The following is a 26,797-nucleotide window of genomic DNA, read 5'->3' as shown; positions in this document are numbered from 1 at the left end:
CTCTTGCCCCTAGGCTATATCCCCAGCCCTCTTTCTTCTTTTTTTCTGATATGTCTATGGCAATGGTCACAAAGTCTTCCTTAGAGTCTTAATAAGTGTCATAATTTTTTTATTGTAATTCTCATAGCTAACAGTGAAACTGTGCTCCAAAACCAGATGAGACTAGAATAGTAAGAGTAATTATGCTTCCAGGAAAACTTATTAACACATGTAAGCGTCTTGAAAGTAAAATATTGTCTTTATTTTTAACTGTATATAGCTACTACTCTGAACATAAAGCATTTATATAAATGTTTTAATATTTAGTTGGTGAATCCAAATGATCGTTGACATAAGCCTTGCTCACTGATTGTTTCTTCCTTTGCTTATGGTTTGAATTTCTTAGACTTGGGGACATTTTTGTGTGTTTGACTTCATCATTCCATCATTTCCCATGTTAAGTCACTTCCCCTTCATTTTGCCTGTCCTTTGACATTTTTGTTCCCAGGGTGAATCCTTATGGGGGTTCACCTTTGAATTATTTTATGATTATTATAGTCCACCTCATTTTTTTATAACTGTAAGAAGCATTCACCTATGTATGCTCAAAGAATGGATTCAAAGACAAGAAGTGTAGCACCAAGGAGACTTTCATGATGGTCCCTAGGCATACCCCCAAGAAGTGGCAAGCAATTTATTCCTTAAAGGGCAAAGTCTCTCTCCTGTTCCTCATTAATTGAGTGCTAGTAAGAGAACAATTTTCCTGGCTGTTGCCTATACTTCATTGTTTTCTCTTGGATAATTTTAACGTTTGTACCTTTTGGGGTCAGTTGAATTTTAGAAGAGGGTCTTGTCTCCACTCTTCTTTGTTCTCTTGTAGTGACAATGCTTTTCTGGGCATGTGCTTTCTAGCACACACCTTTGCCTTGAAAATGGACCACCCCTGACTTTACAATAGTCAGTATCCTATACCAATAGCCTTAATTAATGGTGCAATACTAATCTTACTAAACTTCTAAATACAGCATTAGGGGGATTTTTTTCTTGCCTAATTTGCTTCTTTTACTCAAACCATTGTCAGCATCTATACTGTTGGCAATTGCTAGAATAGACAGGAGGGGAAGAAATAGTTAAATCTCTTTTGTTCTGCCTTTAAACAGGATAGGAACATTACATATTACATACAGTAAACTAAAAGTACTTTCTCTTTCAGTCTTGTTTCCTAGATATGCCTATTTATCTGTGGAGGGAAAATGAAGAGTAGTTCCTTTTGACAAATCAAATAGAAAAACCAAATCACAACATTCAGAATTACTTTTTAACCTAATGTGTAATAACAGGAGAAAAGTTACTTGCCTCTCATGGTGGGGTTTAGACTTAACTAATTTCTTTGGAAAATTTTATGAAAAAATTGTACACCTGGTGCCTGCCCTGAAGGAGCTTCTATCCTAAATGTAGTAAGGGAATAAATAAAAGTGAAAGATATTTAAAAGCAAAACAAATTTATACTTTTTTTTAACTTTTAAATGCTCTAGGGAGAACTGATATTTTTATTGCATATTGCTCTCATAACTTTTGAAGAAAAAAAATCAATGCCTTTTATATATTGTTAGCCAAATGGATTTGGTGTTGGGAACATGAAAAATGAATTTAAGAGGTGAAAAACAAATACATCATAAACTTCAGGAAGATTTCTGGTTGAGATTTCCAAAAGGAAAACAAGAGAAGACAAAAACATCAAAGTGGTGCATATCTGAGAACCAACATGTGCAATATAGTTCCCTGGTAACCTTCATGTAGAGTGTGTGAGTTAGCAGAGCAGATCCTCCTGTTTTTATTTTGCAACCAGAAATGATTGTTTCATTAATGTGATTATCTTTTACTTCTTCTTCTCTCTCTCTCTTTCTTTTTTTTTTTAAATTTCCCCTGGTGCTTGCCTCTCATTATTTCCTGAAATCTGGTGTTTCTTTTGAATGTGTCAGAATTTCAAATTCTTAGAAGCAAAATACGAAGAACTGAGGCAGGGGAAATGATGAAGACCTGAATACTAGGAAGTAAAATGGATGCTTATGAAATTAATTTTTCAAGATAAGCCTAAAGAGAAATTTCTGAATAATGAGGGCATTGTCACAATACTATTATCTTAAAACATGTTCTAAAATAAGCAAAGGCATGTTTATTTCTAATTAAAACTGAAAAACAATGGCTGTAAGTTTATTATCAGTCATGTTGTACAATTAGTCTAATCATTGTTTCCTCTAAATGAAACAACAAGGAAAGATTACCCAACAACTTTTCCTTAGCTTGGTTGTCTCTTGTCAGACTGTTATTTCTGTCCTGTTTGTGAACCTTCTTCACACTGTTGCATGCCAGGACTTCTTAATCTCCTATCGTTTTCAATTTAAACTATATCACTTTTGTTTTGCTTTTGTTTCTTTTAACAACCCTCTTGATTTTGTTCTGCTAAGCACTGCTGGAGAAATTCAGGGGAGCTTGCCAATTGAGTTCTATGCAATTAGGCCCTGTGCTGTTCTGCTGTCCTTTTACTCATCATTAACTAACTTCCTAGAGCATTTTCTACAGCAGTTGTTCTAATTTGTTTCCAATTTCCTTCAGCCTCCAACTACACTATTGTCTTTTTCAATCTAAGCAAAGACTTTTTCTTCTTACTTGACTCAGGAGTTAATTTCCCATATGCTCTTCTCTTTATCTAAATATTCTCCATGAACTTTCCATGGTAGACTTTATTGTTCTAATAAAAGCATGACATATTCAAATTAATATTGATAGGTTGCTGATAGACCTGAGCAATGATGATACACAAGGGGAACCTAAAATTGAAAGGTCTTCAAGTCCTCTAGTCCTTCAAGGGTAAAATGTTTGACAGTGAGAAACAGAAGTGATAATCACCAGTAAAAAACATCATAAGGGCTTTAAGAGAAAACAATGTACTGTAATTATCAATGCAGAACTCACATAGAACTATAGCCATGTAAGCTAGACTCAGTCATGGGAATATATTACAGAAAATATCAATAAGTGTGGAACCCCAAAGATTCATTGTTCTTACCCTAGAGACAACCTGATTTCAGTCTATTGAATGTGTATTTCTAACATAATTAAACTATTTTTGCTAAAAAGCATCGGCTCCTTATTTGGACCCATGGATGAAATAAAGCAGGAGAACAATTGGATTTCCCTGCCACACTGTTGTATTTGTCTTTGCAACTCACTTTGGGTTCCAATAAGAAAAGACTGATTAATAACATTTTTATGACAAGGGATTAAAACTCCCCTTACTGAAGTGACTGAAACTACCCCTTACAACATCAGAGCCTTGTAAGAAAGACCATTTACAAAAGAGGAAAATTGCCTATAATGATGAGAATGTACCCTGGAACAGGAGGAATCATCTCATGGAAGCCAAATTGCTCCCTCAAGTGTTAACAAATTCTCCAAAACTCTAGAAAACTATAAGTGAGATTATGACCAATGAGGTCACATCTGTAACTTGGGGTGTTTATGTCTATCCTTCACTCTGTTCCTAACCTTCCTCTACTTAAACCTAAAACTCATGTTTGTGCCCTGAAGAGGGTCAAAGATAAACTGAAATGGCATTTTCCTGTGGCATACACATGTTATGGAACAACCCTTTTTTCTCTGCTCTTCATTATATATCTTTATTTGGTATATAGAAGCAAGTGGGCACAAGTCATATATTTCTTTCCTAAACTTTCCTACCACTTTCACTTTGTTTCTTGTCTTGTCTGAATTCTTTTCTCACTGGATATAAGGACAGACAGAGATAGCTATGTTGATCCTCTAGTAACAGAGTCATTCAAGAAAGAGGGATTGTTTACAAAACTAGTAACTTGGTAATCACCATTGGTCATACTCTCCATGCCTAAACTGACAACTGGATAGGATAGTTCCTGGGTTTTGAAAGTAGAGGGTCCTGTAGAGTTTGCCACTGTGAATGGAGCAGTGAACTTCATTTGAAGAATGTGGCAAGTCCAAGGTAATTTTGAGAAGAAAGGGCCAGAAGCTGACCTTATTTTTTCTTCTTCTTTTGATCTCCAGCATATTTCCATGCAGTGTCTTTTGATGAGTTTCCATAGGTCAGTTTGCCAGAACACACAATAGAGTATTGGTTTGGAAGGACAGATAAAAATATCTAGCATATACTTCAACAAGTTTCAGGTTTTATCGATTATAAAAACATAACATTTTAGGGCTGGGAATATGGCCTAGTGGCAAGAGTGCTTGCCTCCTCGATTCCCAGCCTCGATTCCCCAGCACCACATATATGGAAAACGGCCAGAAGGGGCGCTGTGGCTCAGGTGGCAGAGCTAGCCTTGAGCGGGAAGAAGCCAGGGATGGTGCTCAGGCCCTGAGTCCAAGGCCCAGGACTGGCCAAACACACACACACACACACACACACACACACACACACACACACACACACACACACACACACATACACACACACACCATTCTAGATTTTACGAATGCTAAAATAATTTATCTTAACTTTTACAGAAGATCAGAGCCTAGAAGTGAAGTTTTATGTGCCTTTATGCATTTAAATCATATGTATAAAACCAACTGTACAACTCCGGAGGGGGAAAGATTGGGGAGGGGAAAAGGTGGGAGAAAAATGAAGGAAGAGGTAACAAGAGGTAACAAGTTTGACAAGAAATGTACTTACTGTCTTACATATGAAACTGAAACCCCTCTATACATCACTTTGACAATAAATAAATTAATTAAAAATAAATGTTAGAAATGACAAATGTGAAAAATAGAATTCAAGTTTAAAAAGTTATTAGCTAGATACATATAAAATAACTGACAGTTATGACATAAAGAAAAATTACTACTAGATAGGGAAAATTTGTAGAATATGTTCACAATGGGGAACTATAATATTGAAGAGAATTTAGGAGGTAGGGATAGCAGAGACAGTATGTTAGTCCAATTGCATTATGATCTAAGGTGGTGAGATGTAAATTTTGGGCATATATAGGTATATATAATATAAAGAAATGTGGGGGTTTCACAAGTTTCCAATGTTTTGGTGTGGTTGAGAACTCATACTACTGAAAGCTCACATTCCCTCATTTATGATGTGGCAAGTCCATGTTAAAATTAGCATTTAATTTTATGTTCAGGAAACATTTGTAAAACAAATAATCATTTTACAGATGGGGAAACTGACTCCTGCAGCAAAGTGAAATAATTTCACTAGAGTCATAATAATAATTTCATAACAGTTTCACTGGGTAGCTTTTTGCTAGAATCCAATGGTAAATTTAAAATATGTTGCATGCTCACAATGTCTCACATGTAGGCGATGCACAGTTGATGGTAATGGGTTGTGATGGTTATTCTTATGAATTAACTTGATAAAGCTAAAGGATGCTCAGATAGCTGATCAAACACTATTGTGCATGTGTATGAGGATTTGTGTAAGGGAGTATCATTTGCATTAGTAGACAGAGTAAAAACCACCCTCACCAACATAGTGGGGCATTATCCAATTTTTTGAATGACTGAATAGAACAAAATGGAGGAGAAAAGCAAACTCATTCGTTTAAATTTGGAGCATGCATTTTTTTCTAGATCTTGATGGTCAGTGCTCCTGATTATAGTCTTCTCAGGCTTGTAGTCTCAGAGTAGGAATAATAGTATTGAACTCCCCCTTTCCCATTCATAGCCATACAGGTTTGAACTACGTTATACCTCCAGTTTTTCTGACTTTCTGGTTCAAACTCTGGGCCTTCTCAGATTCCATAATCACATAAAGTAATTACTACAAAAAACTCATCCATCTCTCTGCCAGTTTCTGTATCACTTTGATCTCAACATTTGTATGTATATATTCTATAGGTTCTGTTTTTCTTCTTTTTTTTTTTTTGTCTTTTCTTTTTTTGTAGGGGGGAATCAAACCCAGGATGTTGCACTTGCAGGCAAGCACTTTGCTCCTGAGCTACATCCCAGACCATGTCCTGTTTTTCTAGAGGATCCTAGTTAAGTATTTTAAAATTCCCTGAAATATCTGCACTTTTGTTTGACCTGTGGTAAAATCAATCTGAAAGTAGTTAGTTGTTGAATAAATTAGTGTGAAATGAACAGTGCTGAAGAGATCATTAGTAGGGATAGTAATGGCAGTGATAGAAAATGATAAGCCAGGAGTGATGGAGAAATACATAGACAACCTAAAATGTAACTCAATTTCCCAACTCACGGGTCACCGCAGCTCTGTAGACTGGACCTAGGAAAGAAAATTTTCATAGGCAATTTCAGTAAGTACTTCCAAAGACTAATGCTGTGCTTTTCACCATAGAAACAACCTGCTTTCAGTCTACTGGAAGTGTATTTGTAAAAGGTACTTAAAACTATTTTTTTGTTGCTGTGAATTAACTAAAAGCAGAAGAGCCTTACATTTGTGCTTCCATTCTGTTTGTCATTTTTCTGAGTTGTTCTCTCCACAGTCATTTTGCAATCACCTTGGCTTCCAGGAAAGACAAGTCTAATTAATAGCATCTTTTATGACAAGGGACTATAATTACTCCTAAGGAACAGCAATGCTTTGAAGGACAGGACACCCCTAAATGAGGATAACTAACAATAATGATCAGGTTGTACTCTGGAGCTAGAGAAATCATCTCATGGGAGCCACACTGCTCCCTCAAGTGATGACAGCAATAACAACGTTCTCTAGTACCCAGAAAATTTGGAACGGAGATAATGGCCACCCAGGCAGTACCTGAAAGCTGGACTCTTACATCTGCATACCTGTGTACTTGGCCCTAAATTTCTCCTCTAATTAAATCTAATACTCATATATGTACTTTGTAGATGGTTAAAGATGAATGGATGTGCCATTTTTCCATGGTATGTCTACGCCCTGTCATCTCTCTCCCTGCCATATTTCTAATAACTTTATAACCACTTAACTATATTCTGCTCCTGCTGGGTATAGGAATTGAGGTTGATTAGCTGTGCTAAATTTCTAGTTACATTAGAAATATATATATATGTACATATATATATATATCTCATGTGGATTTGGGACAAAAATGATGTGATAAAGCTGATGTGATTTGGGAAATGCTAAGATGGTAGGAAAAACCAGAAAAACAGAAGAGTGAAAGGAAGAAGTCTTCAGAGAAATCACATTGTATCACTCTGATCCATGTATCAACAGGTATCCCACCTCCCTAACTGTCCACACTGGGCCCACTGTCTCATTACTCCTCTTGTTCCCATATGGGAAGTGAGGATAATTATAAACTTTTTTATTGTACTATTTGTAATGTCACTTACAATTAGTTTCAATTCAAACTCTCATCAGAACATTTTAGAGTATTGAAAACCTTTTCTAGTTTATCTCCTATTTCTCCTCTTTTCAGATGAAAATAATTATAATCCTTTCTTTCCTTTCCCACTAAAAAATGTCAATGGCTTTTACTTGGCTAAAGGTCAATAACAGCCATAGAAGAAATGTTATGTGGCAGTTGCAGAAGATGAGATAAATCTCTTATGTGCTTTTATGAAACAGTATGGATGTATAAAAATGACTTGTAGAACTCTCTTCATAGTGAGAATCTATTTCCATATGGAGACAATCTGCATGCAACACATATTTTATACCTGTAATATATTTATATATGAAAGGTAAGAGAGCACAGATGGATTTAGTCCTTTAGGTTAGTATCGAAGAAGATACTATATGTACTTTAAGGTTTTAAAATTTTTTTCATCACAAGCTTTGTACTACTTTGGTAATTAAGAATTGGAAGGAATGACAGGTTTTGGACATACTGCCCCAAAATAAGGCATCATAGCAAAATGACTGTTTTAGATTGAAGGCATATGTGAGAAATGGCAGCCAAGGATCTGTGAGGCTACAGATGCAGATCATAAGACTCCCACATGAGAGAGACTCGCCTTTTCTAGAGGACATCCATATCCCTGAAGATGGAGGGATCCTATGATGAACATGGTTGAATAGGATACGTTTCCCCATGTAATACTCATAGCTGTTATCTGTTTTAGCCTACTGTATTTTTCCTCAGCTCTCCAATTATTTGAATAAATCCTAGCATGGAAATACTTAGGCCTGACCATTATTTTCTTGTCATATCATATAAAACAAATTACATAAATCCATATGCTTTTCACTTGTTAATCTCTTCATTAGAAAGACCTAGTTAAAAACCCAAAAGGGCAGAAGGGAAAAGAACTTTCTTCCTATCTACAAAAGAATAAAACACAAACTCATTGCATCTTGAGATTTCAAAACCTTCAATTTCTGAGCCTGAGTTACTTTAGTTATCTTTCTTTCTTCACTTCACCTCTCCTTCCTTCCTTCCTTCCTTCCTTCCTTCCTTCCTTCCTTCCTTCCTTCCTTCCTTCCTTCCTTCCTTCCTTCCTTCCTTCCTTCCTTCCTTCCTTCCTTCCTTCCCTCCTGCTCCCACCCTCTTACCCTCCCCCACCCACCCTCCTTCCCTCCCCCACCCTCTTACCCTTCCCCCACCCTCCCTCCCTCCCTCTTTCCTTTCTTCCTTTTTGTTGGTCACAGGGCTTGAACTCATGGCGAGGGCACTGTCCCTGAGCTTCTTCGCTCAAGGATAGCCCTCTACCACTTTGAACCACAGCACTTCTGCTTTTGACTGGTTGACTGGAGATGAGAATCTCACAGGGACTTTTCCGCCCAGGATGGCTTCCAACAGCAATCCTCAGATCACAGCCCCTGAGTACAGGTGTGAGCTACCGCATCCTAGCACATATTTGTTTTTCTACTTAGCAAATTCATAGGATCTGATGCCTATGTTCTCCCCTTAGCAGCAATTGCTGGTTGCTTATGTCATTTCCTTTGAGTTTAAACACACTACAGATTGCTCTAGAAGGTAGGAATTTTGTTAACTCACAAAATTCTAATTATTTACCCATATTTTACTCTTTCTATAATCAAAATTGACACTTCTTTTTACATTTCCATTTCCCTCCATTCACTCAATATTGAAATGGTCTTGGATTTTATGTATTTATCATTTTAAAAGGACTCAAATATTGTTCTTATACTATCAATATCTTCTTATGCTATAAATAATTGACTGTGTATATAAACTTTTATAAACTATATATAAACTGTATATAAACTATTTTTTGTTATGTTTTGTTTTTGTTCTAGTTCTGGGGCTTGAACTCAGTAGCTCTCTTTGATCAATGTCACAGACTGTTCTGCTTAGGCTGTCTTTAAACTGAGACCTTCAAATTGAAGCTTCCTGGGTATCTAGGATTACAGGTATGAGCCTGTAAAAATCACTTTGCTTTATCTATCTTATTTTTATAACCCAGACAAGATTGGAATTTATAGTCTTGCAATCTCTCAGCTTGCTTGCTCAGCTGACTCTATTACTTGAGCTATGCCTCCAGCCTGGCTTTTTGCTAGTTAACTGGAGAATGAATCTCATGGAGTTTTCCTGGTGAACTGGCTTTGAATTGTGATCCTTTGGGTCTCAATCTCCTGATTAGTTGTGAGCCACTGGCACACAGGTCTACTTTATCTCTTTTTTCTTTGTTTCTTGTTTCTAAAACATCTAGTTTCTTGTTTCTAAAGCATGGGTGGTTAAGACTGTGGGAGAATTTCAGAGCCATTATTGACTCAATGGACATATAAAGTTGCTAAGTACAGAAGAGAGGTCATTCAATAGTTACCACCAGAAAACAAACTTCTCACCTCACAAACACACTATAAAAATGAAAATAATTTACTGGCATATTGAAGCTGTCCATAATCATACAAATTTGAAAAAGAAAGATTGCCAATTGAATTGTAAATGCTGGAACAATATAAGTTAATGACATATTTGGTTCTTATGATAATGTTGTGAACTATGAAGGTCTAGTGATTTGGTGGTCGGAAGTAAATAGCCAGTAAAAGTAACAGTAGAAGATTGTTCCTGAGAAGACTCTTGGCCTTAAAATTTTTTTTTACTGAGACTACCTTATGTCCAATATACAATGTTCATTCGTCTTGACCTAACTCAACAGAACCAGAAGAATCCTGTCTTGGTTTTGGTGCATCTTCTCATCTAAATTTATAAGTATTTTAGACTCTGAAATATTCAAGTACGATTTTTTGCATTCATGTGAAACCTTTGCAATCTTACCTGAATTTCATTTATCTGTCTAACACACAAACTCCTGAAAATGCAGCTTCCAGTATTCCCTTTCTAAGTGAGTTTCCTGTACCTTCGGGGGGGGGTGAGGGGGAAGACTACCTATTTGTTAGAGTAAAATGATTGCACTCAGAAAGTGGAGATCCAGATGGTTATGGTCTCATGCTATCCAGAGCAAAAAGTTAGTGAGTCCCCACCCATGGTGATGTACATCTACAACCCAAGCTAGGCAAGAAGCATAGAGAAGGAGGCTCATAATTCAAGCCTTACCCAGAACAAAAGCAGAAATTTGTCTGGAAAACAACCTAAAAACAAGATGTTATGCTGCTGTAGCTCCAGTGGTAGAGTCCTTAGAAAACTCAAGGCTTTGAGTTCAAAACCCAGTACTTCCAATGAATAAGTAAATGTAGCAATGACAATTAAGATTGCCTTTTAAAAATTTCAATTTACAAATGTTTTTGAAGAGGTATAAAATACATTTAGTTTTTATCAGTTTTGCTAAAATCTTTAATTGTATACTCTATGCATTTTTGTTGGAGGGGAAAGGCAATAATATCAACTCTGAAAAGTGATGTTTTTCTTTGTTTCTTTTCTTTTCTTTCTTTTTTTTTTTTTTTTGCCAGTACTGGGGCTTGAACTCAGGGCCTGAACACTTTCTGGCTTCTTTGTACCCAAGGCTAGCACTCCACCTCTTGAGCCACAACACCACTTCCTACTTTTTCTGTTTATGTGGTCCTGAGGAATTGAACCCAGGGCAAGTACTGTTCCCTTAAGCCACATTCCCAGCCCTGAAAAATGATATTTTATTCCTTTATTTCCAATTATTTTACTTTTCATTTGCTTTTATGCTCTTTTTGCGCTACTAAGGGATGACAATGTATTCTGTAGTGATCAGAGACTGTTTTCTCCTCAGATAAGCAAAAGAGAAAGGCTTCTGCTGGTTTTTCTTCAGGGGTGAGTGTGTACAGCAGTAGAATGCCATGAATCACATTATACAATTCTCTTTTAATTCCAATTCTCCAAGAATCTTTGTGTTTTTGAACTATGAAGATGTTGAATTGTATCAGCCATTGAGATCACTTTAGTTGTTAAATTCATTACTATGATGAATTATGTTAATTTTTTTCTTTAATGTTAAAAAAATCTTTGCTCTCCTGGGGTAAACTGCAGTCATTTTGTATTGCCTCTTCTCACACTTTGATGGGGTCATTGCTGTAATATTGTAGTTAGGACTTTTCTAATATTTTCTTTGTCATAACTAAGCATTAAGATTTAATAGCCTCATAAATTAAATTGAACATTATTCATCTGTCCCCTTCTTCTCTTTAAAATGGAATTCTTTGCTTTTTTGAGTACTGGAAAGACTTCTCAATAAACTAAGTATGGACCTGTTATTTTTATTTGGGGGAATATTAGTTTAGTGAGTACAAGAAATGGCATGTTTTGAACACAGAAATGGTAGGACTTCAGCAGTGATACCCACTATATACTACGTTGGAAATGAAATATGGGACTTTAGGGGAAGGGAAGTCTGGAGGAGATAAATAGGGAGGGAATGAGAAATGACACTGTTCAAAAGGAAATGTACTCATTATCTCTCTTATGTAACTGTAACCTCTCTGTACATCATCTTTACAATACAATTTAAGGGAAAAAAGAAATCATATGTTTTGGTATTTTATTGACTGAATTCTAGTATGTAATGTTTTTATTAGGAATTGCCTATAACACTACTTTTCACTATTAGTATTTTTCAATCATTCTATTTGAGTCTCCTTGATTTCTTTCTTTTCTTTTTTTGCCAGTCCTGGGGCTTGGACTCAGGACCTGAGCACTGTCCCTGGCTTCCTTTTGCTCAAGGCTAGCACTCTACCTCTTGTCACAGCACCACTTCCGGGTTTTTCTGTTTATGTGGTGCTGAGGAATCAAACCCAGGGCTTCATGCATGCTAGGTAAGCATTCTACCACTCAGCCACATTCCCAGACCCAATTTCTTTCTTGATTACTCTCACTTTCACATCATTCTTCTTGGACCAACAGTTATTCAGGATTTTTTAAATTTCCAAGAAACGTGGATTGTTTCTGGTCAGCAATTCAGTGCTGCTATCTAACAACACTGTCTTACAGACAGAGGAAATTCTTTCTTTGACTTCAATCTTTCCATGTTTTATAGCTAGTACACAGAAAATATTTAGAAATGTTCCAGGTCTTCAAGAAAAACATGTACCTTCTTTAATTGCTCGTGGTGATATTCTTGATATTGGCTAATGGCTTCCTATCAGACTATTATGTATGTTGCTAAAATGTTCTCTGTATATTTTTGTTCCTGTTGCCATTCCTTTTGGTCATCACTGAGCTTTGTTGAAGGTAAATTTGACACTGGTAAATATGTCCATTTCTCTTGATGATGTTTGTTTGTTATCTTACTGTTGTTGTTGGAAAGGTTTCATTTTGAATTGTTTTATAGCTTTGTGGTTGAAAGTCTCATCTTCCACCATAGACTACAAGCTTATAAAGGCCGAGCATAGTTCTTCCCTGTTCTTTTTACTCATATAGCCTGCCATGTGGTATTAAGCTGCCAGTGTGATCAAATATTGTGTCTTTCAGAAATGGCAGAAGGACCAAAAAACTGTTGAAGACATAACTGAGGTGTTGCCTCAGGGAAAGTGAATTTAGCATTTCATAATAGGATACAATTTACACTGTGAGTCAAAGGCTACTCTGTGGTGCTATGGAAACAATATGTGCTTTTCGAGAGGCAAAGAATAGAATTAAGATAGCCTTTATTTTCACAAAATAGGTGCATAGACCAGTGGAACAGAACTGAGAGCCTAGATGAAAATCTAAGTATACACCATAAACTAATTTTTAACAGGGTCACTGAAAGGACACAACAGAGAAAAGAATGTCTCTTCAGTATATGATTCTTGGCAAACCAGATTATGACATGAAAATAGAAAAAAAAAGAGATAAATCAAGTTTTTTTTTAACTGTACATAAAAATCAACTCAATGTATAAAGGACTGAATGTAAGATCTGAAACTCTAGAAATCCTGCAAAGAACATAGTGGAAAATCTTTTCAATACTCGTCTTGATAATTTTTTTTCCCTAAGGATATTTCATCAAAGTTCAGACCAAAAAAGCAAAAATAAACAAACTCAAAATGCTTCTTCACAGTTAAAGAAATAACAATGTGAAAAGACAACCTATAGATTGAAAATAACTGTTTGCAATTAATATATCCTATATGAGGTTAATATCCAATAATTTAAAGAATTCATACAACTCAGTAATACAAAAAAATCCCACAAAACAAAAACAGAACTGAAACCTAAACTTAAAAAGTAGATGAAAGACATGTGTATATTCCCCCAAGGAAAGCATAAATATGACCAACAGGTGTTTGTAGAAGTTCATGTTACAGTTTGTGTATGAATTGTGTCCTTCAAGGTTCATGTGTTGAAGTCTTAGCTCCCAGTTTGTGGTGCTATTGAGAGGTGATAAGATTACCAGGACTCTTACTTCATTTAAGGATTAATAGGTTCATGAATTTACACCTCATTGGGTTATTAGGAGTAAAGCTTGATTGGAAGAAATATGTCTCTGGTTGAATGCCTTTAAAAAACTTAATTTCTTAAATTTTTTTTAAGTAGTTGTACACAGGAGGTACCATTTAGCAAGTGTTTATGAATGCAATATATCTTGAGCTGTATCACTTCCTTCAATATTCTTACTCCCTTTGACTCATTCATTCCCATTACTTTTCTTAATTTTGTGGTAAATACAATGAATTCTTTCCTGCTTTCTCCCCTACATTCATCTACCTTTCTCCCCTTGGCCCCTGCCCTTGGCTGTACCAATTTCCTGGTGTTTCTTTTGTTGGGCATTGAGCTCATCTTTCTCAATGATTGTACTTGGATTAATTCAATTGTAACAACTTGCATACCACCTAAAGTGATTACTTGTAGATTTATAGGTACATTCTATCTACCACAAATGAGGGAAAACAGGCAACCTTTGTTTTTATGGGTCATCTTACTTAAGCTAATATAATTTTTTTCAGTCTATTTTTTACAAATGTACAATATCATTCTTTCTAATGGATGAGTAAAATTCCACTGTGTATACCCACATTTTTCGATCCATTCATCCACTGAGAGATATATGAACTGATTCTTTATTTTGGCTATGGTTAAATAGTGTTCTAGTAAACATGATTGTGCTGGTGACTTTACTATATCCTTGTTTTCATTCAATTGGAATGGGATTGCTGGGTCATAGGGTAGTTCTATGTTTTTGTTTTTGTTTTTTTGAGGAACCTCCATATTACATTACAGAGTGGTTGAACAAGCTTACATTCCCACCAAGAGTGTATTATTACAGTTCCTTTTGGTTGCACACTTGTCAGCATTTGCATGAGGATGTCCACAGTGTTTAGTAATTTAAATAGTCATACATTCAGGAGTCTTTCACAAGAAAACTCATAGCATTATTAGTGTGAGGAAAGGGATAAAAAGGAAATAATCAACATTAACATGAAAATAGATAATACATCTTGACATACCCCTTCCCCCAAAGAAATATATATCCTGTCCCTGGACCCTTCCTTTCTTTCTCACTCTCTGCTTCCTTCCTACTGTCATATGTGAGCAGCTTTCCTACATCATGTCCTTCAGCCATGATGTTTTTTGCCCTTTGAGAGGCCTAGAAGCAATGGGCCAACTGTTTGTGGTCTGAAACTTCAGAAAAATGTGAGTTAAAATACTCCTACCTCTAAGCTTTTATTTCAGGTATTTTATCATAGCAAAGAAAAGCTAATTAAGTGCTCCACATCATTACTTATTGTGGAAATACAAAGCTAAGCCACCCAGAGAAATTTACAACCCCTCTATTAAAAAAAAAAGCCCAAGCTATGAAATTCTAGTGAAGGTATGGATAAAAGAGATGACATTGTATGAAAAGAAATGTACTTATTACCTGACTCATATAAATGTATAACCCCTCTGTGTATCACCTCCATAATAACAATAAGGTAAATTTTTAAAAAGAGAATGTTAGTATACTATTAAATAGATAGAGCCATTATGAAAATCTGTATGGAGGTTTTTAAATACAATAAAATGAAATTACCATATCACCAAACACTGTATCCTCTGGACATAGATCCAAAGGAAATAAAATCATCCCCTCATTAAGATATACAGTGAATAAAGTTTATTGTACCATTATTTACAAGAGTCAACATATGGAAACAATTTAAGTGTCTATCTATGAATGAATGAATGAATGAAGAAACTGGAGTGTACATACATATATATATATATATATATGTACACACACAATGGGATATGATTCAGTTTTTACGAAGAAGATCCTGCCATTTGTCACAATATAGGCTTGGGGGCATCATGATAAGTAAGATATACAAATATTACATGTTCACACTTCCATGTGGAATTCACAGGTAGAAAAATAAATGAAACAGAAGCTACCAGCATCAGAGGGTTGGAAAAATGTAGGACAGAGGATACAAAGTACCAGACATGGAGGATAAAAAGCCTGGAGATCTGATGTGTAATGTGAAGACTATATGTAGTTACATTGTGCTATATGAGATTGTTGCTGAATAACTGCATTATAGTTGTTGTTCTTGAAACAAGAGCAAAAAAATAATGTAAAATGGTGGACATATTCATTTGCTTCACTACAGTAACCATTTTACTATTGCTATGTATTCCATGACTTTGTATTTTTTTTTTTTTTTTTTTTTGGCCAGTCCTGGGCCTTGGACTCAGGGCCTGAGCACTGTCCCTGGCTTCTTCCCACTCAAGGCTAGCACTCTGCCACTTGAGCCACAGCGCCGCTTCTGGCCGTTTTCTGTATATGTGGTGCTGGGGAATCGAACCTAGGGCCTCGTGTATCCGAGGCAGGCACTCTTGCCACTAGGCTATATCCCCAGCCCATGACTTTGTATTTTTTACGTTAAGTATTCATGATAAAATTTACTAACAAAAAAGGAATGGATTCATGTAATAATATTACTAATGGCTTATTTTTGGAAATCCATGCTGGACTTTGCAGATTTGAAAGTGCTGGTTCCAAAAGCAATATTGATTTTACCAGGAGAAACAGCAAGATAGCCATTGCATTTAAGCAGTGTTTTCTACCCAGGCATTTTGGATTCTTTGCTGGGAAAGATCAGGAGATAAAAAGGATTTACCTTCCTGGTGGGGAGAATCAGCTTGATAATCGGGAAACTGTTGCTATCATGTGGTAAGAGGGAAATAGGTCCAGCCCCCAGGCAAGAACATTTCTTGTACTTTCTTGGCCATGTTTTCAGATTGAATAGCAGCAGTATAATAAGAATATAAGCAGGAGTTCAGACTCATCACAAATGAGGGGCTAGATTATACCACCAGCCAAGATACCAAGTGCTAGGTAGGAATAAGGGAAAGCCAAAACTGGCAACAGTAGTGAGATGAGTACCAGCTGCAAAGTTGAAGACATCCTTTTGTTTTCTCAACACAGAGCCTTTCCAGAATCCTGGAGAAGCTGCTTCCAGAATACTAGAATAGAAAGCCCAAACAGAATGTAGAATGTGTTATTAAGAACTCTAGACTCTGCCATCCAACTCCTATCTGCCACCTATCTCTTCTGCTGCTTAGAATTTTGCAGACCTCGGTCCTTCCAGTTTCTGGGAATTGTCTTTGTCTGCAGAAGGTCATCTTTCTTCATGACTACACTTTTAAATTCACATGTCCTTTTATATTTATATTTCTTTTATATTAATTTCTCAAATTTTATCTATCAGATTTATATTTAATTTTGTCTTTTCTACTGCTTTTTCTGTGTTTAATAATTTTTGTTCTGATTTTTATTTTCACTTTTGTCTTTTTCAGTCTCACTTTATGATGTTTCATGTTGAACAGACTGATCATTACTGATTACCTGAAAGGTATAAAGTATGTAAATATATTTTTCCTTGTGTATTTATTTGCAACTTTGTTTTCTATGATTTGTAAATGAGTGGTAATTTTTCCTATTCCTTATATTTTACACACATGTGGTTACATTGATAGAAAAATCTTAGCATGTATGATAACAGAAATATATATATATCGATATATATCGATATTTATATATATATATTCCTAGAGTGTTCTGCTTGCTTTAGGTGATGTATGAAAATATTTTTCTCAAAACACAGAATTTGCTATTGATGATGAGAGTTTACTAGTCTGTTTAGTCACATTTGCTCAAATTCTAGTACAAGAGTATCTTAGGCAACTGTGGTTTTCATTTTTCATCATTTCTTTTACACCCTAAAGTGAGGAAGCATTTGAGAACTTACTAATCTTTACACAGTCACTTCACTTCCAGTATTTATTGCATCAAATCTGAGAACATTAGCATATTTTCCTCCAAATTATATTGTTTTTGCTGAAGAATCTCATGTTAGTTTCATCTATTAGATGAATCTATGTCCAGACACATTTCTTAGAATTTGTACTTGGAGACTTGGGACTATGCACTGATATCACTGTCAATGTTATTTCAATATTTGAACAAGGGAAAGGGAATATCGAAATCAAGAGACAAAGGATAGAAAGACAAACGACTCCAAAAGCAATACTTGCAAAACCATTTGGTGTAAACCAACTGAACAACTCATGGTGGGGGAGAGGGGAAGGAGGAGGCGAGGGGAATGAGGGAGGAGATAACAAGTAGTACAAGAAATGTACCCATGGAGAAACTGTAAACCCTCTGTACATCACTTTGACAATACATAAGTAATTTTTTTTAAAAAAAGAAGAATCATTGATAAATTAACATGACTGTTACAAAGGAAGTAAACGAATATTGCTATATGGAGATTTAAGGAATCAAACATCAGTATGAGATATCGTTTCTCTAGAATTGCCAAATTATGTTCAGAAAATTGATTATATGAGGTTCTATCAACAGCAAGCATATTCCTCTATTACCCATACTAGTGAGAAATTACATTAATAAGCAAAATCGCAGTCAGTTTTCTCCCAAGACTCAGACAGGAGAGATGCTTTCCTAGTTCAAACAGTCACGGAATCTATTCCCTTGTGACAGTCACTTTATATCATGTACTGGATCTGTTTTTTTCTGTTTCAGTTCTAACAGAAGCCGCTAATACATTCTAGGTTTTCTAGTAATGTCATTTGGTGAAAAAAAGAAACTTGGAGGATTTTGCTACTACTTGGTATTATATATTGAAATTAAATGAAATCCACATATTTTGAATGACTATATAGCAACTTACCATTCCAAAAATATTTGGGTTTTGACATAGTCTGGAACACCTTAAACTTTTTTTAAATCAAAATATACAACAATTGGCCAGCTGCTGGTGGCTCACGCCTGTAATCCTAATTACTCAGGAGGCTGAGATCTGAGGATCATGGTTCAAAGCCAGACCTGGTAGAAAAGTCTGTGAGACGTATTTCCCATTGACCAGAAAACTGGAAGTGGAGCTATGGCTCACAGGAGTAGAGAGAGCACTAGCCTTGAGCACAAAAAGCTCAGAGACAACACTCTGGGCCCTGAGTTCTAGCTCCATGACTGACCAAAAACAAAATCTACAAAATCCTACTGGTTTTGGATATGAGTCAGTGTTTAACTCTGAAGATATACCTAGCCATCAACATTCTAGAAGCTGCCATGATCTTTACAGCATCTAAGAATGTATCTACATATTTAAATAATAGATATTTCCTACATTCTAAAACTATGAGATGACAGTAGTGAGGAGACAGGAAGAGGTTCAGCCCACTGCTTATAGTAGGAATATAGAGGTAAATAGGCAGGTATTTTCCAAGCTCTTCCTAGCATTGCCAAGGACAGCCAAGATTTCTTGCTGATTACAGCATTGCATTTTCTTTAAATTCTTAGCTGAACACAGAAAGAGCCTCCGTTTCTAATATTTTTAAAAATACTTATTCTTCTTTCCTGATGGGAGAGAGTTAGAAGCTGTTAAGACACTTTTTCATCCGCCACCCACCTCTTCTAACAAGAACTGCCCTGTTTTGGCTGAGAAAAGAAGAGGTCAAAGATGGAAAGCCTTGCATACTAGGTCAGGAAATTCCTGGATGACAGATTTTCCAGTAACAACAGGTCATTCCTCTAATCATCCTGTGCTGCTGAAATGCAATAAGCTCTGATTATACCACAAATACAAATGCCATGGATGCTCATAAATCTTGATAGGAACATGAACCACAAAAATCATATCACAAGATAGTTTTTTGGCCTTGGTTCTTACAGCAAAGAAAGAGTTTGGAGTCAAGAAATTCCATCCCTAAGCAGATAGTGGTGTAACTCCATAGCTACAGGGTTCCTGATGGCTTACAGCAGCCACCCCTGCGACGGTCTTCCATACTCTGTTCATTATTCCACTTATTCCTGGATGCAGAGGTCCACATTCACAATTTTATTTTTTAAATAAAATATTATCATTTCCTTCTAGTGACTTTGTGTCTTTAATAATTTTCTCTGGTGGCTTACTTTATGGGTATTAGGTTTTTCATCTCAGAATTAGTTAAAAGTTCACTATTTCTATAAGAAATTATAAACAGATGCTCAGAGAAATAAGCTTCTCAATCAAATGGCCCTTAAGCAAAAGAGAACTCTCCTAGGAAAGGGGGACTCTATTTTGAAGGTATTTCTGCCTGAGATTTTCCAAGATTTTTTTTAATTAAATTTATCTTTAAGCAGTTGTACAAGAGAGGTGTCATTTTACAACACAATATATGAATACAATGCGTCTTAATATGTGTCACCTCCTTCAACAATCTCATCCCCCTTAGACTCATCCCTCCCCTTATATTTCTCAATTTTGTGACACTTATACATAATGGATCCTTGACTTCATTCTCCCCCATCCGTTCATTGTCTACCCATCTCTCTTTGGCCACCAACTTGCAAGTAATCATTTCTTGGTGTTTCTTTCTAAGAAATTGTAGTATTTGAGTTTTCAATAGAGTTTTTATAATTCCGGTAATTCATTTTCAAGTGCTTGCGTACCACCTAGCATATTTACTTAGAGATTTGTAGGCACATTCTGTCTACCACTAATGTGAGAAATCATACAACCATTGTTCATCTGGGTCTGGCTTAATTCATGTAATATAATTATTTCCAAATCTATCCATTTCCTTACATATGGTACAATACCATTCTTTCTAATGGATGAGTAAAGTTCCATTATATATATGTCATGTTCATATCATATCAGTAATACCATATCATATTTTCTTAATCTATTTGTCCATTGATGGGCATCAGCGCTGGCCTGATTCTGTATTTTGTTTATGGTGAATAGGGCTGCAACGGACATGGTTTTGCTGATGGTTTTACTATATGTAGCTTTTTTGTTGTTGTTCTATTGGACAGAGGCCTAGGAGTGAAATTGCTGGATCATAGGGTAGTTCTAGGATTTAGATTTTTGAGGACCCTTTATTTATTTATTTTTTTTGCCAGTCCTGGGCCTTGGACTCAGGGCCTGAGCACTGTCCCTGGCTTCTTTTTGCTCAAGGCTAGCACTCTGCCACTTGAGCCACAGTGCCACTTCTGGCGTTTATCTATATATGTGGTGCTTGGGAATCAAACCCAGGGCTTCAGGTATGCGAGGCACGCACTCTACCACTAGGCCATATTACCAGCCCTTTTGAGGACCCTTTATACTGCTTTCCAGAGTGGTTGAAGCAGTTCATATTCCTACCAAAAGAGGAATAGAGTTCCCTTTGGGCTACATCTTCGCCAAATTTGTTAATGTTTGCTTTCTTGATAATGGCCATTCTAACTGGAATGAAGTGGAATCTCACTGTTGTTTTGATTTGCATTTCTTTTATGGCCAGAGATGTTGAATATTTCTTCATGTGTCAGTTTTACTTCTTTTTCTGAGAGGTCTCTCTTTAAGTCCTTAGCCTATTTATTAATTTGATTGGGTTGTTGTTTCTTTGAGGGTTTAAGTTTTGGTGCTCTAAGTATATTTTGGATAAGTCCTGTGGGTCTGATATATAGCTGGTAAAAACCTTCTCACATTCTGTAGGTTTCCTTTTTTTAAAAAAAAAAAAAAAGAATTGCTATTGGTGTTTCCTTAATCTTTTCCAAGTAACTCAGAATTAGACTATTTTGAAGATACATAATTACCATGTTATCTGTGGCAATTTGAAGTAAAAAAAAAAAATAAAAAAAGGCTTCATTGTCAAAATAGCATCTTTGAGTGTCCTTTCATAATATGTGTCTTGCAAAGAAAGTGCTCCTAAAAGTCTCTCAGTCTTTGAAATTTTCATTTGCAACTCTTTTGGTTCCTGAGAATCAGCATTGCCATCATGAATATGCTTAGTGTCTTTTGATCTTCCATTATCCTCAGCCCAGAAGTTGAACATCATTTTTGATGCAAGACCATCAACCATTGACCAGCTTAATTTGCCTTGTCATGGAAAAATAAAAGTTGGAAGTTAATTTAATCTTTTCAGCAAGCATTCATGAGTGATTGTATTTTATTTTAGAAAAATCATAGCAGAGAAATCTAAATATCTGTTTTGGTTATATTATTAACCACAGTATTTTAGGTAGAAACAATGTTTGGAAAGTTAAATTATCTTGAATAAAATTTTCCTTTATGAGTAAAACCAGGAGACAAACTGAAACTGGCCCCTGCAATTACAGTACTAACCTTCAACCCCATCTTTTCAAGAAATATCTTTGCACACACATATATATATATGTGGACATATAAATGAATATATACATATCTGCATATATTCATATAGGCACATATATATTTGTCTATTTATATTTTATTATATATAAAACCCCTCTCGATATGCACACACGTGCACACATGTACATGAATATATAAACACATATCAGAAAGAATGGTACTATTGACATCTAACTGGTGATAATATAAAAGCAGTCCTGTCAAACCAGCAAGACAGGCAAGACTGAGAAAAGATCAGTGTTTTAAATGCTAAAGTCATAAAAATTACTGTCATTTTTATGAGATGTGACTGAGATACGACTTCATACCTTTCAGAATTTGGAACCTGTAAGAAAATGCAGATAAACCATGAAAAGTTTGCTCAATGATGTAACTTTTTAATCCTAAAATAGTTGCATGTTTATGAAAGAAATCCACGAGGTACATAAAAGTATCTAAAAGGAAAAATTCTCCATTTCTCATATCCTTCTTAACCTGATAATTGTTACTGTATATTGTCCCATAAATTTTCTCTGCATACAAAGCATAGTATTTGTATCTTTTCCCAAAGTATTAAAAATATATTGCATTTCATGAGTTATACTTTTTAATTAGCCATATATTTTGAATGTATTTGCATATAAGTACATATTACTCTTCTATTTTCTTCTCAAGGTGTATTATTGTTGATTGTCCTTCAACGGTAAGTGAACATACAATACCAAAGTAGTCATAAATTTAATTCATGCAAAAGTTTTTACTAGAGTTCTAGTGTGAGTTTGAGAAAGTACAAGAATAACCCCAACAATCATGAGACAAGTCAGATAAATTCAAGATAGCCTGTAACAAACACTAAAATTGGTGTATTTTATACTTGGAGTTTATGCCAACAAGGGGCTTTGAAACATGTAGTAGGAGGGAGACAATATTTGAAACAGATTTTGAAGAATGAGTAAAATGTAATAAGGAAATGGGCAGGGGATCATTCTGGTCATATGCTAAAATCCAGGGCTAAACAATAAAAAGCAGATTTGATTCAACTGCTTGAAGACAGCCTGCTGTTGAGGGCTTGGAAATTCATGATTACTGAACAAAGTTGTAGAAGATAAAGTTAGAAGTTAGGACCGAATTAGAACAGTAGTTTGGGTTTAGTGCAGAACTCTAATTTAACAGTTTTCATTTTAAGCTGCAGACTGGTGGTTTTCAATAGAAGATGACTGTCTCCCAGGGGATATGTGGATGTCTGAAAATGTTTTCCATTGTTACCGTGTTTGGATGTTATGATATGTAGTGGTACTAGGGATGTCAGCACACATTAGAGGAGGCACAGGAAAGCCCACTTCCCAAAACAGACTTACGGGTTCGAAAAATATCATCCACTGAGGCAATGAAAAGCAAGTGAGGTCCAAGTGTATTAAAAATTGCAACTAATCCATAAAAAGTAAAGTTGAGACTGCAAATACATATAATCATATAAATCAGTATTTTATATATTTTATTTATTACTTCATTTTATTTATTAATCATATGTGACTCACTTTTCTCTCCCCCCAAAGCTAGCTAATATTATATCATATCCTTAAATATTAATGATATTATTTAGAGGGGGAAATATGAGTGAACTATTCTACTGTTTATCAAATTTTCGTATGACTCTATGTGACATAGAACCTCAAAACCTATTCCTCTGTAAAATTTGTTCTATCTGGTTTGACTCATTGTTGAAGCTGAAAGCCTGAAAGCAGTACCTCACAAAGAAATGTTGGTACAAATGGAACAAATGAGCCATTATTGCTTATTAAATCATGTTATTCATTTTTAAAAATCTTATCCATTAACCTTATAAAAGTTTCTATTGAAACTCTGAAAAATAAATTTCCATCTTTATTAATATCATTCATTTATTATTCTTAGCTTATAAGAAGATATTATGTTTTTATTATATTAACAAGTGGCTTCTAAACTTAATAAGATTGTGAACTTGGAAAATATTTCAACATGTTAGAAAATCTTTCCCATTTACTAAAAAGTAGGAGAGCTTTTTTCACATATAATCACATTTGGAAACTATGTTCTACCTAGAGTGAGTTCTTTCAAACAGTAGTCCCATTCTTTCTCATTGTTAGTTCATATAGAATTAGCGTACTTTTTTTTTTCCTGCCAGTCCTGGGGCTTGGACTCAGGGCCTGAGCACTGTCCCTGGCTTCTTTTAGCTCAAAGCTACCACTTGAACCACAGCACCACTTCTGGGTTTTTCTATATATGTGGTGCTGAGGAATTGAACCCAGGGCTTTATGTATGCTAGGCCAGTTCTGTACCGCTAGGCCATATTCCCAGCCCCTTTAGTGTATATTTAAAAAACATCTGTTGGGCAAAAACACTTTCAATCCCTGGCAGTAAAGGAAATGCAAATAAAAACAACCCTGAGATACCACCTTACTCCAGTTAGAATGGCCTATACTCTGAACTCAGGCAACAACAAATGCTGGAGGGGGTGTGGGAAAGAGGAACCCTTCTCCATTGTTGGTGGGAGTGCAAATTAGTACAACCGCTTTGGAGAACAGTATGGAAGTTCCTCAAAAATCTCAACATAGACCTACCCTATGACTCAGCCATACCACTCCTAGGCATCTATCCTGAACAACAGGTCCCAAAATATCAAAAAGACATCTGCACTTCCATGTTTATCACTGCACAATTCACAGTAGCCAAAATATGGGAACAACCCAGATGCCCCTCCACAGATGAATGGATCCAAAAAATATGGTACCTATACACAATGGAATACTACATAGCGATTAGAAATGGTGAAATATTGGTTTTCGCAGGGAAATGGTCAGAACTTGAACAAATAATGTTGAGAGATACAAGCCTAGAATACAGAAAACAAAGGGGCATGATCTCCTTGATATATGACTGTTAAGGTGGGGGGAGTGAGAGACAGTAGAGACCAGGTCTGCGAAACCAAAAACTTTTTTTTTTTTTTTTTTTTTTTGCCAGTCCTGGGCCTTGGACTCAGGGCCTGAGCACTGTCCCTGGCTTCTTCTCGCTCAAGGCTAGCACTCTGCCTCTTGAGCCACAGCACCGCTTCTGGCGGTTTTCTGTATATGTGGTGCTGGGGAATCGAACCTAGGGCCTCGTGTATCCAAGGCAGGCACTCTTGCCACTAGGCCATATCCCCAGCCCCAAAAACTTCTTGTCAAATGGTATTTCCCACAGGTTCGGGTCAGTGACCCTACATTCTGTAACTAAAACCACACAACTACTCAACATATAAAGGTCAAAAATAGACCTCTCAGTGGTTCCCAATAGCTCAAAAGCTATGTATGTTCATGTAAGACAAGGATAAGCAAACTCTATTGTTGACGTTACATTTAAAGTCCTAGGTGAATTTCCTTTGGCGTAGGCCACGTAGCTACTGTATATGTTTTTGGTACACTGTGTAATATATAGAAAAACAGGGTGTAAAGTATCACAAGAAATGTACACACTGCCCTATTATGTAACTGTACCCCTTTTGTACAACACCCTGTCAAATTTTTTAAATTAATAAATAAATTTAAAAAATACTTTTGAGATGCACTCCTCACTACAGAAAGGGTAGCATATCTTGAAAGAATCCTTCTTACATAAAAGAAAACTACAAGTTGGGCACAAGTACCTCACAGCTATTATCCTAGCTATTCAGAGGCTTGAGGTTTGAGAATTACAGTTCAAAGCCATCCTGAGCAAGAAAGTCCATGAGACTCTTACCTCCAATAAACTTCCAAAAAGCCCAAAGTAGAATTGTGGCTAGAGTAGAAGAGTGCTAGCCTCTAGCAAAAAAACAAAAAACAAAAAAAACCAACAACACACACACACACACAAAAAAAAAAAAAAAAACTCAGGGGAAATGATGTCCAGGTCCTATATGTTCAAGCCTCAGGACTAGCACACAGACACACAGACACACACACACACCTACTTTTTTCCTTTGGATATTATTGTACTTCTTTTAAATGGTCTGTCATGAAATAATGAACAAAATCACACACACACATACACACGCATATATAATACATATGTTATATGTAAGTATGTGTATGTATACATACAGCACAATGTACTCAATCTCATTTCAGTCTTTTTTTTAACAATCTACTAGGTTAACTGGATATGGCGGCTCATGTCTGTAATCCTAGCTATTCAGGAGGCTGAGCATCATGGTTCAGAGCCAGCCTGGGCAGAACAGTCCATGAGATTCTTCTCTCCAACAAACTGCTCAGAAAAAGTCAGAAGTGGTGCTGTGATAAATGGTAGAAGGGCAGCCTTGAGAAAAAAAAGTTTAGAGACAGCAACCAGGCCCTGAATTTAAGCCTCAGGACTGGTACCATAAAAGGGGGTCCTATTAGGTCATTTTAAGAAAGAAAGTGGCTCCATACTATATAAACACTAATTCTCAGTAGGGCTAGCATCACTGCAGGAGTGAGGGTAACCATGTCTTTTTACAATATTCTATCATCTCTCGGGAAGCAGGACTACCTCTGATGATGGGAAATTTGGGGATACTGTTAAGATTGAAAATTAATGTTAGAGATAGTATTTCTAAATAGGTTTTTAGAAACACAGTTGCTGGAATGATTGCTTCTTGAATCCCAATAAATTTCTTTTGTCAGAGGCCCCAGAAACCTGCACGTCATCCAACGTGTCTGAGAAATGACATTTTAGGGAGTTAATACAGGTAGGGATCTGTTCTCGAGGCCACTTGAGATGGATGTTATGGAAGACAGATTGAAGTTCTAAATAGAAGATGGCACAGGCCAAAGAAATTGAACCATAAAACCCTTATAGAAAAGCTTTGTGGTTATTGAATCAATTATGTCTTTTTCTTCACTCTGGTTTTACCCCTGT

Source organism: Perognathus longimembris, chromosome 1 (assembly GCF_023159225.1).
Source record: "Perognathus longimembris pacificus isolate PPM17 chromosome 1, ASM2315922v1, whole genome shotgun sequence".
Lineage (NCBI taxonomy): Eukaryota > Metazoa > Chordata > Mammalia > Rodentia > Heteromyidae > Perognathus > Perognathus longimembris.
The sequence above is the reverse complement of the archived record's forward strand: the minus strand, read 5'-3'. Positions refer to the sequence as shown.